Genomic DNA, 14,532 nt, shown 5'->3' on the forward strand with positions numbered 1-14,532 from the left:
CCAGAATGCCACCTGTTACTAACTCTTCCCTTCAGTTGTTCAAAAATAAAATTGACACAGTGAAGGTGTCTGGGCCAACTCTCTTCCAGATGAGATCAGCTCTGAAAGGTCATAATAAAATTAGTAAAGGCAGATGGAAAATGCGCCGCTCACAGCTGGGAGCCCCCAAAGTGTGCACACTGGTGTAGTTAGGGCATCAGACGTTCCTCTTGCATCTCTCTTCCTTCTCCACATGCATTCTTTAATTCCCAGAGACACAATTATCTTGGTGGTTGAAATTCAATAATATAAAATACAGGTTGATGGTTGGGAAGGCACCATTGGGTTTTTAGCCAATGTAGAATTCTTTTTGTCAACACAGGCTATCAATGAATAAGCCTGGATAGAATCTGAGCCTCTGGCCATCAGTCTATACTGTGATACCTATACTCTTCCAATGCTGTTACTAACACACAACTTTATCAGCTCTTTCTACCAATGTCAAAGAGTAGAAAATACAAATCACACCTAAAAAGGGAGAATCATTTGCACTCCCTTATGTTTTGGACATTTTCTGACATTTAATTTATTTGCTGTAAATCAACAGCTTTTTTGTTTTAAAAATATTTTTGTTGATTTTTTGAGAAGCTCATACACTACATTTTGGTCACATTCAGACCCTCTCCCCCATCTCCACGGCCACCTTACTACTCCCTGTCTGACTATTCTTCAAGTGAATTCACTTTAATTTGCCCAGCATTTAGTATTTCAAAGACTTTTAATATTTAAATTATAAATATGTTTAAACTGTATGTCTAAATGTCTAAATTATAACTATGCTTAAAATATGTTTATTCTTATATCTTGGTTGTACATAGTTGAATCCACAATTATAGCAGGCAAATATTGAACAGAGCAGTTTCAAAGAGAGGGTTTTGTTGGTCAACTCCACCAAAGGGGGGGGATTTCAAAGAGAGGGATTTGTTGGTAAAACCTAAGTGGATATTAATCTGCACATGTAACTTTTCCTTTCATATGTATACTTTTGAAAATGCCAGGTGAAAAGAAGCCATGTATAAAGTCACAATGGGGTGGGTTGCCAAATGGGACTTATCAAAAGTATGTACACCGTTGTCAAGCACCAAGTGACCTCTTTCTTCTGGTTGCTTTCTCCTTTCCTTTGGTAACTATACATGAAACCAAAGTTTGACTCTTTGAACAAGTTCCAGGAAACTTGGAGGCGCTAATGCTGCTCGGTCACTTTTTTCCACTTCCATTTTTCATTTGTGGGACCCAGCTGTCTGCGTATAAGACTACAAAGACTTTGTTTAATACAGTATCGATGCTCTTGGTTTACCACTGACAGATTTGAAAAGGTTGTTGAAAACTGAATGCATATATGCAAATGTTTTGTTATTAAATGGAAACATTCCAAGAACTCAAATGATCCATGTGAAATTTTAATTATAACTTAACAGCTGCTTGAGCTAATTGAAGGACATCAGAAAGGTGATTTCCTTCTCATTGTAATTAAAGAGTTAAGCCTAATTTGCCATTGTCAGAACAAGACTAAATACCAATCTGGTCTGCCTAATTATATTAAAAGGCAAACAGATAGCTGCTCGAAAGGGGAGGTGCCATCCCAGACAAAGACAACAGGTTCTCACTGTGCCAACACCATGCCATCCCTATTGGGATAGGAGCAATGACCTTTAAGAGAAGGAGCGACTGTTCCCGACTTCTGCTGTGAAGGCTGCAACTTCATTTTGCAGCATCATCTGTTCACTGCCTCTGTGGTCATTGTTATTTCCTAAATCGTACTTCTCTCTGCAGGCATTTCCCCAGGGACCCTTCATGATGCCTTTGCTTGAGCGATAAGGAGGCTGGGGCCAAGAGGAGGAAAGGCGATCTCCAACACAGCTAGTGAGTGACAAAGTGGAGTTCTTCATTAAACAGCGCGGCTCTTTTCACGCCACTGTCTGTGCCCTGTCTCTGCAACCCACTTGGTCCACCTGAGAGTACTGGGACAAGAGTGGAAACATCTGAATGCATTTGGTTGCCTTCCACAGGATTTGTTATTACTTGCACTTTCTTCCAGAAGATTACAAAGTTGCACTTTTGATGGTTTTCTTTCTTACAGCAGTGCTAGGGAAAAGTGTCTTTCATGAATATCATCCTTAAATATCTAAAGGAAAGAGATAAACCTCTTTTTCAATAATACAAAGATTTTTGATGCAAAATAAAGGAACCACCTTGACTATGTCCAGTTTTCATCTACCCAGAAGCCCTCTTGCTTCTGGGTAGGCTTTTAAGTAGTAAGACAACAACGTGGCGGCCAACTGCCAAGGTTCTGGTAATCATGGCATTTCTTAGATAACTCAGCTTCTACTTCTTGTATAAATTTATTTTCTTTTTATTACCCCATAGATAATATAAATGCAGTTAGTGTTTGTTTACCCTGATTTTATTCACTTGATGTGGAAAGACTTGCAGGCAAACGCTTACGTAAAGCGTGCCACAGAGGTGGGTCTTATTTTATAGTCTTTCATTCTTTCCCAGTGGATTTTGACTCCTTACCTCTGGATGTAAATACACTCCGCAAATGACAGAAGGCTGAAAATAACCATGGGTTAGCCTTCTGGCTTTTTCATCAAAGTAGTAACTCATTTGATTAGAAAATTACTTGATGCAACAACACCTTACTGTTATTAAAGTTTGACTTTCACATCTCTTAATGCTTGTCCAATCCCACTTTGATTATATATATAATCTATTCAAACTCAGTCTAACCCTTTTCTTCTATAAACCAGCTCTCTAGTTAAAGTGATCCACTGTCCCTCTCTTATCTGTCTGTCTTCCTATTCACCAAAATGCCTGAGATAATTAATTTATAAAGAGAAAAGGGTTTGATATAGCTTGTGTTATTGCTCTAAGCCTCTGATGGATGTACAAGATGGTAATGCTAGGAAGAGTGTGGGAAAGAAGAGAGGAAAGGACGAGAGTCATAGAATCCTCTTGAAGGCAAGCACCCAGAGCCCTGAAGCTCTCTGATAAGAGCTCATCTCCTAAATCCATACCACTTTCCATAGGGCCACCTGGTGCTTGGCCTTTAACATGGATTTTGGGGGACAGTTAACTTCCAGGGCATAGCACTAGTTATAGATTCCCTCACAAAGAACTCGCTTTACATAATGGTGACAGTAATCTCCATAAAGAATCACTTGGGTAATGTCCTCTTACTATGTAGAACCCTTTAATATTGGTGTGGTCCCTGTGCAGTTTAAACTCTTCAGGCTGACATGAAAAGTGTACATCATTTCCACCCAAAGTCCTAAGACAATTCTTAGGTGAAGGCAACAGAAAACTCTGCAGGTTAAAGCAGAAATGGCATTTATTGAAAAAATTATTGGGTTGTTCATAGAACTGTTGGGGAAGCAAGATAACCTGTCTTAGAAAATGAATGAAAAAAGAGAAGCTAGCCCCCGACCCAAGTCCCACAGCTCAGCTGTACTGATGAGGGCCTGTGCCACCCGCTTCCCAGCAGTGCTGGGGCTCAACACCTGAACACAATTGCAACAGATAATAGAAGTGGCTAGTGTTTACTGCTGGGATTCACGGTTCAGCAAAAACTAGCTAGGTTCAGATTCCAAAGCTCAGGTAAATCTCTTTAGCAGAACGTATGTTGTATCCTATCTTTGGCTTAAAAGGGCTGGACGGCCAAGTATCTGGATGCTCCAAGTTGAATCATCTCCTATTAATGCCCGTTTGAGGGTGAATCTCAGGAGCACTGAAGAGGGTGCAGATGCCTGGAGATCACAGGATAAAGAGACCATGAGGGGTGAGGGATGCAGCACACAGGGACCTCTACTGTTCTAAAATGTCCTGCCAAGCCATTACCCCAATGAGCTAAATGCTCAAATCGCTGAAACAAACCACATCCTGCCAACTTCACAAATCGTCGTGCACATTAAAGCACCTACTGTGTCACCAATAAACGGTAGTCCCTAATTTGTGAGAATGACTAGCTTCACCTCCACACACCTTTCCAGCCTGACGATTGCTTGATTTTTGTCTTGGCCAAGGAAAGAAACACTTGAAATCAGTGCCATGCATTTTTCTAAGTTCCCATTGCATCCCATCCATTCATTAAAGCGTTGGTCAAAGTGAATATGGTGTCACACTCTCAGCTGTCTTTCCATGTGCATAGTTTTGTACCCTCAGATTTCAGCTTTCCTAACAGTGAAGACCGTGTACTGGAATCCTCTGTGTCAACTGTACCAATTATCTTCACATCTTGTGGGAAAACACACCAGCAGCACCTACTGACTGCCAGCTCAGCCCCTGAGGTGGGTTTGAAATTAAATTCTTAATCACCCACTTCTGTGTATTTTACAATATTCATAAAAATACTTCCTTTTCACAGAAAGAATAGTGCAGAAGGTATTAGGTTAAGGTAGCTGATTTCCTACTTGTCAAAGCATTTCATAATAAGCTTCTAGAATCGCTAATTTTATTCTCATGTAATGTTTTTTGTTTCACTTTGCAGCATGTACCAAAAGTTCTGTAAGACATAACATGAAAGAACTGACAACAGTAAGTTTACCAGGGACAGAAGCACCATGATAAATGAAAGGAACCCAAAGTCTCTTATCCTGAGTGGAACAGGAGCTGCCAGTCACCCAAACAAATCACCTCCACTCTCTCACCTGCTCATTTCCTCTGAGTGTGACAGGTTCCAGTCCACCCCACTGAAATCCACAAAGCCCTCTCTTGATAGTCTGTCCTCTTGCAGGATGACAGTCCTGTTCCGTTCTACTTCTTTTCACAGCCACTGATGTGGAAGGCGTAGCCCTGGCCCACTCTCTGTAGATTCGTAAACTGACACTGGCTGGAACCACTGTGAATGCTGAACTCAACAGGTGCCTTTCATTTGCCACACCCAGTGCTAGGCTCCTAGAATTTGTCTCACATGACCCTTAGGAGATCTGGTAGTTGTCCATTCTCCCTTTTTCTGAATAAGCCACCTCCCGGCCTTATTGTTTGTTTGTTGTTGTTGTTGTTGGTCTTTTTGAGGCAGGGTCTCCCTGTGGCCCCATCTTGCCTGGAACTCGCTATGTAGACTAGGCTGGCCTCGAACTCACAGAGATCCGCCGGCCTCTGCCTCCCTGGGATTAAAAGTGTGCTCCACAAACTTGTTTTTATTAAATTTTGTTGTATTTAATATAGAATATCTCAAACAATCTGAATCATCTTTAGAGCCCCATCCCCACCAGCACCCTCCCATGCCCCCCCACTGGAACCTGTATCCTGTCCTGGGTATTAAGGCCCACTGTGTTAAGTCAGTGACCCCAGACATTCCCCAGTGCAAGTCCATCCACTTGCAGTCTAGTCAGATCCCTTTCATCTATCCATCTATCCAAACACCTATCGTTTTCTTTTCTTTTTTTTTAACAGAGTGTAGGGTGGGGTTTACTTGCAGAGGAGTGGGCACCCCCCATTTATGGCTGCACTGGAAAGTCCACACTCAAATATAGATCCTGTGACTTCCCGACAGCTGCACAAAGTGGTGAGAGAGATGCCTCGTGGCATTCTCGGCTTATATATCCTTAGCCCCTCCCCGACATGGAGCTAAGGTCCACTGATTGGGTGGGAAGGGTAACTGACTCCCCCTTGACTCCTTGATGAGCATGGGAAGGAGGTGTGACTATAGCTTGCTGGCTCAGTGGTTGGAGGACACTTCCAGGTAACATTCCACCCCTTCCTCTCTTATATTCTTTCTGCCAACCTCTTCCACAAAGTCCCTGAGCCTTGGCGGGGGTGGTAGGTGTGGTCTTATTGTTTCTTTTTCCAGTTCCATTTCCTCACCTCCTTTCCCTTGGGAAATTTAAAAAGATTTGCTCCTTGTCAATCCACCTTTTCTTTGGTTTATTTTTATTTTATGTGTATGAGTACTTTGTCTGCATTTATGCAAGTGTACCACATGCATGCAAGGAGGGCATTGGAGCCCCTAGAGCTTGAGCTACATATGGTTGGTAGCTACTATGTGGGTGCTGGGAATCGGACCTGGGTGGTCTGCAAGAGCAGCAATGCTCTTAAACCCTTGAGCCATCTCTCCAGCCCCTCGATCCGCCTTTTCAACAGCCCAGCTATTGTCCTTATTCTGCCCTTCTCTTGCCTGTCGTCTGTTTGTGCCTGTGAATCACCTGCTCCCTCTCAGCTCTGCCACAGCTATTCTACCTATGAGGCCTCCTGCCACCCAATATAAAGTACTCCTTCCCTATTTTCTTTGTTTAGGTTTATAAAATTAATAACAATCTTCCTGTCAGACAAAATATCAAATCTTAGAGTGAAAATGACATGCAGGGTAATGAATAAAATCATCATCTCCAAATGAGAGTTTTCTGAAGAACCTAAGTCATATTGTAGTCAATTACAATTGATTTGGATTATCAGGACACAAACCTCTATCTCACATCTATTTCTACCTCTTGCAGATTAGACTTCTGCCAAATATTGAAACCTGTTTAAAGTCCAAATGAAGATTTGACACTTCCTAATCAAACTGAGGTGTTACAAACACACCTTGGGTGGGTTGCTGATGGAAACCGGAAAGTGCTGGGAAGCTGCTTCTGGCCAGACGAACTCCAGTCCACTCATAGGTTGGTTTCAGTCTCCAGTCCTCAGGCTTATAAAACAGACGTAAAACAACACATGTGACCTGACTGGGGGTGTATTCAAAACCACATACATTTTCAGGTGACTTGGTGTATTTTATTTGAGGTTGTCGTTCACCTGATGCTTCTCAGGAAACTACACTTCCCATATCTCCTTCATTAGAGGACTTCCTAATCCAGAAATTCAGTTTAAACTGGAATTCTACCCTGCTAGAGTGCATGTATCCAGAGTATTACTATTTTTGCTGTTGTTTGTGTTTTCCTCACTAACAGTTGTCAAAAGACTTCATAGACAAAGTTTTTTGCATGCTTGAGAGCATCATTTTAAATCCAACCCTCATTGATGGCTAGGGTTTTCATCTAGTTTTTGTACATTCACTAAGATTAATTAAAAATCACTGCTGCTCTAATAATCCAGGTGTCCTTCATAAACATTAATGAACTTCACTGTAAGTTAACCCGAGGCCCCTGAATTACTCAGTCACCATACTATTAGGAAGTAGTCGCATTTGAGAACACTGGCAACCTGAGTTCATGAGAGCTGTTGGATAGCAGGATCTGTCTTGCTTATTTTCACAATGTCAGCATTGAGTCAGTATCTGTCATATAAGAGGGCTTCAAGAAGTATTTGTATAATGAAGAAATGGCTTGTCAAACTGATGGAAGAGCCAACAACACAGAACACAGTTCAAATCTGTTCAGACCTTATCAAGGACTTCCCACTGCAGAGAGAATCTCTGAGCTGTTCAGCATGGTCACTTCCTGCTTTGCCAATTCACCTTGTGGCCACTGAGCCATTTGTTCCAAACATGGGGAGTTAACTGCAACCTCCTACATAGTTGTGATGTCTTCCTCCCTCTCCTTCCTTCCTTCCTTCCTTCCTTCCTTCCTTCCTTCCTTCCTTCCTTCCTTCCCTCCCTCCCTCTCCTTCCTTCCCTCCTTCCCTCCCTCCCTCCTTCCCTCCTTCCCTCCCTCCTCCCTCCCTCCCTCTCCTTCCTTCGGGCCTCACCCGTGTTCAAGCATTCGACCTCTGAGCCCTTCCTTCCTTTCTTCTCTCTCTCTCTCTCTCTCTCTCTCTCTCTCTCTCTCTCTTTCTTCTTTCTTTTGTTCCCTACAAATATGCACTTACCTTTTAATTAGCTCCAGGATATTTTTTGACTTATCCAGAAAGAAATGATCACTGTCTCCTTTCTATTTTATACCATTACCATTTCTATGCCTCTTTCACAAAATATTCACTGTAATCATGTATTTACATTCTCTTCACCCAGAAACAAAGTTCTTTAGCAAAATTTTACAAGATTCTCTGGTAGTACTAGACACACGAGATAGTCAATACATGTTGAATTTAAGGTTCATTAATGTTTATGAAGGGCACGTGGATTAGAGGTAAATTTTTATGTGCAAGGCTATAGTGAGTTTTTATTCAGTCAGCTTGATAAATTAATGTCTATTTTGATCAAATCACTTGTTTTGTGATGGAGTTAGAAAAAATTAGCATAAAACCGAAAGAACTAAACAACAAGTAGGGAGTTGGGTAGCTGACTGGAGCAGGAAGGAGATAAGAGAGGATGTAGGGAGAGAGTTCCCAGAATGTATTATATACACGTGTACATTTTTCAAGGAATTTAGTAAATAAAACATCTTAAGTTATGCAGCTCAAAGCAGCATCAAGAAAAGGTAACCAAAAGAATAAGAAAAAGTGTTTGCAAAAGCACATATCTGACAGGGGACTTGTACCTAAGATGTTTAAAAAAAACCCACTTACACTTCAACAACAAACAGAAAACAGCCTGAGATTCCAATTTGAAAATGAATTAAGGACTTGGATAGATATGTCTCCAAAGAAGATATGCATAAACCAAGTAAGCACATGAAAACATGTTCAGTGCCATTAATCATTGGCAAACACAAATCAAAACCTAAATAAGATTCTTCTTCATACCCATTAGAAAGCTTTAATTAAAAAGACAAAAATAAGTGCTATATAGCATAGAGATAAACTGGGATCCTAATACATCACGGGTGGTGACGCAACATGACACGGTGGTGGAAAATCCCTTTGAAGCTTTCACCCAGCAGCACTATGACCCAGAAATTCCACTCCTATGTGTATATCCAGGTGAAACGAAAGCAAATATTCACAAGAAAATGTGAATGGAAACGTTCACAGCAGCATCACTCGTAATGTGTGAAGAGGAGACAATGAACCTGCACTCACACTTTGGAACGGTATCAGCAGTAGGAACCACCCAAGCACTACGATGTGGAAGAACAGACACAACTCTGAAAACTTATCTAAAGACATTATGCCGAGGGCTGGTGAGGTGGCTCAGCAGGTAAGGCGCTTGCCATACAAGCCTGGCGAACTGAGGGCCATCCATGTCAAGGTAGAAGGAAAGAACTGACTTCACAAGTTATCCTGTAAGCCCCCCACACACACCATGACACACTCACCTGCACATATACCATGCATACACACATGCATAAAATAATAACAATAATGATCAAATTTAAAAATGTTAAAAGGCATTGTGGTGATGAGAGGAACACAAACACACATGACCACATGTTACGTGGGTCCCTTTATATGAAATGTCCAAAGTAGACTCATCCATAGAGACAGGAAAGTTAGTGGGGGAGGGGGGCATTTAGGAATGAACAATGACAGCTAAACATGTGGAGTGCCTTTATAGAGAAACATAAATATTATAAACCTAGATTGCTGCTATATAACAGCACACGCACACACACACACACACACACACACACACACACACACACACACACACACACACACACACACACACTCACACAAAACATTGGATTACATATATTCTACAAGTGCCCCACCAAGCTTCAAGTTAGATGAGTTATATCATTATCAATAACATTTATGAATAATTGCATATTAATTTTATGTTGCTAATAACCAAATGTAATTCATACTATTTCTTTGCCTATAACGTACAAGATCTGTTTACAGACTAGGAAACACTGGGTAAGTAGTTAGAATTGATTGTTTTTCAGTTTTATTGTGTATAACTGGAAACTGCCAAGTTTAAGAATAAATGAGAAAAAATACATGGGGTTTAGTGACGAATAACGTCTAGTGAACGGCAAATGCACTAGTTCTATTATAAAAGCATAAGAGCTACCAATATCATTATTTTAATAAACATAATAATGTGTTCATGGAACTCTAAACACTCAAGAATCAAGACATACCCTCCTAAAATAAATAAAAATGCCATGCACTTCAAATGGATGCCACGGGGCCTGTTCAAGTCTACCTGAAAGTGTCACTGTCGGGAATGCCAGTTCAAAAACTCCACAAGGAACTCCAACTCGAACAAGCTGGGCAGGGAGTGCATCCAATCCCCACAGTCTCCTCATTGATGAAAAAAAGTCTAAATAATTTTATTTTTTTTTATGATTCCTCTCTCCTGATCCTGACAGAAGTAAAGCAACTGAAAAGAAAAATGGTTCCTCACATAAAGCGGGAGGGAAAACTAACTTGGGGTTGTGACGTGGAAACGTTCGTTTGTCATTACTGCAGTGAGGTATCTTGGACTGTGCTCTGTGGAATCTAAGAACCAAAGTCTTTTTCTGGCCCTCCCTGGGTCAACGCCTCCCTCCTCAAGCTTCTGTTTCCTCTCAATCATGATTACTAGCAATATTAATTATCCATGATAATGGAGTCAGGCGCCCGGCAGAAGGCATGAGGTGGGTTCATTCAGAAGTGAGAGGTGGGGGTGGGGAGGACGTACCAACTTGAGGGGAGGGCGGGTCATGAATTTGTAAGACCTAATTTGTCTAATAGCCAGTAACAAAAGGACCCCTTCTGTGCTGTCTATAACTTTGGCATCAATCACTGACTAACTGCTCCATACACATAATGAGAATCCTCTCTGTCCAATCCCATGCTCAGTTAAGACAGCTGCGGAGATAATAACCGAAATGGAATTTTTATTTTAATACAACTCCCATTCTTTAAACACAAACATGGAACAGATTAAAGTTGGTAAAAATGTAAATACTTTTCATAAAATTTGAGTTTGGTAACATATTTGTTCAAGTAGCAAGGGCCTAAGAGGCCTGAAGCATCTTCAGGTAAGGGCCCTTTTCTTTTAATTCATTATGAGTGTGTTTGGTCTTTCCAGTAGTTGTGCTCAATAATATTGGTTTATCTGATACATTTCAGTAAGAAAATATTTGAAAAAATTCACTTTATTTAGAATAACTTTTATTGAAGTCAAAATTATACCTGTATTTGTAATTATGTAAAATATATATTTATATTCTCATTGCATTGTTAATAAATGAGAAATGGAGTAATTATCACAAATCACACAGAAATGAGCTTTTAAAAATAGGACAGCTTCATTCCAACACAGACCCAGGTCCTCTACTGAGGGAAATATTTCCTCTGTTTCCAATTTACTCCTCGAAAAACAAAATCAAAACTGAGGGAAAAGGTAGTTTTTTTTCATTTATTACATTATATCAATTTCTTGACTAAAAATAATTTAAAATATGAATTTGAAGAAACACAAATGTGAAAATGTGTTTGGGCGTTAATGTTCATCGGGGAACAGGGTCCACGACTGGAAAAATACCTGAATTTCCCTGTGTGGGTCACCGGCCCAGGGTGACTGCTAACTGGGCACTCAATATGCTGTCACTGCTAGAAATAATGAACAGTGCGTGCAAGGGTTAGTTCTAAAAGACAGTTTAAAAATGGTAACAGGGCTGAGAGGAAATGGGAAAAATAGTAACCCTAACAATGACAAACAGAAGGAAAAGAATTTAATGAGGTTGAGTTGAAAATATAATTTAAGATAAAAAGCTTCATTGATCTCGGCCTGCTGTTCTACCACAGGAAGATCTAATCGGCTTCCTTGATCTCTGGTACCGATTTTAACTCACAGAAACTACTTGGCATAAGAAAGGAGATATGAAATGCCTTGGCTCCTAATGAGCAGAATGCTAAGCCCGCCACTGTACGGCATGCAGAGCGGCTCTCTTTTAGGACTGAAATAATTCAACTCTATAATATTTTAGATTTATTTTTTAATCTATATACCATAAGGTTAGCAGAAATCCTTAATGCATTTATATGATGGATACACGCATTTCAACTAGGTTTTACAGCCTGGGTACACCGCTAATGAAGGAATTATGAAACACATGATCTCATTGAAATAAACAGGAATAATTGATAATGGGTCTGATCATTGAGTCTAAAGTTTCACAAGAAGATTCTAATTTTGTCATAGTTTCAGCATTAAAAACATCATAGCCATCATAAAGAAATGAAAATCCTGAATATACATTAAGATGTGAATCAAGCTTTACTGAATCACTAATAGACATAAATTGTGTTTGGCTCCTAAGGGAAGAAACCCATACTGCGAACAGACTGCGCCTTCCCATTTCAAAATACAACGTTTTGCACTACAATATTGAAGCTGCTTTCCTGAACGTGTATCTCCTCTTCCTCTTCCAGAATCACTGTCTTGATACTTTCTAAATAAAAAATTGACATGTTGCAATTCTAAAATACATTAGTTTATGTTCTAGTTATAAATACTCAGGCCACAGTAACAAACCTTGAAGAGAGTACAAACAAAGGGAAATTATCGCTATGGCCTCTACGAGATCACCTATGATGATAGCCCAGCAGCCGGAGTTTGGATGTGTTCCATCCAACGACAGAACCAGGGTGAAAGATGGATCGTCATTGTTGAATTCCACAGAAATGACTTCATTTGAAGATTTTTATCCTTAAGAATTTCATACATGAAATTGTCTTTGCGTTCATCAAATTGACCCTCCGACTCCTCCTATGCTCTCCCTCTCAATGCAGAGTGCATTTACTGGTGCTCATGTGTACTTAGATTTAGGGCTGCCCATTTAGGATTAGATAATCAGATAACCTCTCGGTGAACTAGTCCTTAGAGTCCCTGATTCTCCGTCCATCCATTGGTTACTTATTTGTAGCTCTGCATCTTGAGATGGGACCCCAGGACATTTCCCCATCCACTTTGGCATGTCAACCCAGTTTGTCATTATGCAGATCTCGATGGACTTCCACACTATGGAGATTTCATTGGTGAAGTTCCCTGTCGTGTCTAGAAGGCATAACTAGCAGTCGGTGTCTTGTCCTTCTGGCTCTTACATTCTTTCCACCCTCTCTTCCATATTCCCTGGTTATAGAGGCTGCACTGTAGATGTGTCACTCAGGGATGGGCACTTCACACTCACTTAGTCTTTGCGTTTGTGGAACTTTGTAACAGTCTCCATCTGTTCAAAAGCTTCTTTGATGAGTGGCGAGAGGCACACTTGGAAGGACTGCACTTTTATAGGGTAAGTGAGCAAAGCAGCTGCCCCTTGGCTCAAGGTCATCCAATAAGCTCTTATGCAAATAAAAGAATAAGTCCAATAAAGAAGAACAGAGATTGTGCTCGCTTCAGCAGCACATATACTAAAATTGGAACAATACAGAGAAGATTAACATGGCCCCTGCACGAGGATGACACGCAAATTCATGAAGCGTTCCATATTTTTGAAATCGGGAACCAGACAAGGCTGTCCACTATCTCCACTTCTCTTTAACATAGTGCTTGAAACTCTTGCAAGAGCAATAAGACAAGAGCAGGAAATTAAAGGAGTAATAATTGGAAATGAAGAGATCAAATTAGCCCTTTTTGCAGATGATATGATATTTAAGAGATGACAAAAATTCCACCAGAAAACTCCTAGAAATTATTAACATGTTCAGTAAAGTGGCAGGTTACAAAATTAACCTACAAAAGTCTGAAGCCTTTCTATATACCAATAACAAGCAATCAGAGAAAGAGCACATGGAAACACTCCACAATAGCTTCAAAAAAATATATATATATACATATCACAGAATAAAGACATTAAAGACCTCTACAATAAAAATTTTAAATCTTTAAAGGAAGAGATTGAGGAAGACATCAGAAGATGGAAGGACCTCCCATGCTCATGGATTGGAAGAATTAATATTGGGAAAATGACCATCCTACCAAAAACCATTTATAGATTCACTGCAATGCCAATCAAAATCCCCATGACATTTTTCACAGAATTGGAAAAAAACATCTAAGATTTATATGGAAGCACAAAAGACCTCATACAGCCAAAGCAACCCTGAGCACTAAGATCAATGCCCAGGGGACTACTATACTAGACTTTAGGCTACATTACAGAACTATAGTCATAAAAACAACAGGGTCCTTGCACAAAAATAGACCCATAGATCAATGGAACAAAACTGAAGACCCAAATACGAGTACATGCAATTTCAGCCACCTGATATTTGCAAAGGGGCAAAGAACATTCACTGGAGGAAAAACAGCATGTTCAGCAAATGGGGCTGGCAAAACTAGATCTATCCACGTGTAGAAGAATGAAACTAAACACCTATCTTTCACCTTGCAAAAAAGTTAACTCCAAATGGATCAAATACCTCAATGTAAAGCCTGAAACTCTGAATCTGTTAGAAGAAAACATTGGCAAAAATCTACAAGATATAGGTGTAGGAAAGGATTTTCAAATCGGACATCAATTGCTCAGGAAACAAGGTCAAGAACCAACAAATGGGACCTCATTAAACTAAAAAGCTTCTGTACATCAAAGGCGGCAACCAGGGAAGTGAAGAGAAAACCCAGAGAATGGGAGAAAATCTTCACCCGCAATACATCTGACAGAGGTTTAACATCCAGAATATATAAGGAACTCAAAAAACAAAAAATCAAGAAAGCAAGTGACCCCATTAAAAGATAGGCTAAGGATCTGAACAGAGTTCTCAAAAGAAGAAATAAAGATGGCTAAGAAACACTTTAAAAGT

At 40.2% G+C, this 14,532-nt stretch overlaps 1 protein-coding gene and 1 non-coding gene across 2 annotated transcripts in view; one reads left to right on the forward strand and one right to left on the reverse strand.

Moving 5' to 3' along the window:
* The window catches only part of LOC115070733 (PDZ domain-containing RING finger protein 4-like), a 192,051-nt gene that overhangs the window by 33,013 nt on the left and 144,506 nt on the right, over positions 1–14,532 (reverse strand). The gene's annotated exons all lie outside the window — the stretch shown is intronic.
* On the forward strand, positions 13,117–13,223 carry LOC115070735. The gene has a single exon (XR_003849879.1). It is a non-coding gene; the product is annotated as a U6 spliceosomal RNA (small nuclear RNA).

This window comes from Nannospalax galili, unplaced genomic scaffold, assembly GCF_000622305.1.
Source record: "Nannospalax galili isolate Female #2095 unplaced genomic scaffold, S.galili_v1.0 scaffold357, whole genome shotgun sequence".
Classification (NCBI taxonomy): domain Eukaryota; kingdom Metazoa; phylum Chordata; class Mammalia; order Rodentia; family Spalacidae; genus Nannospalax; species Nannospalax galili.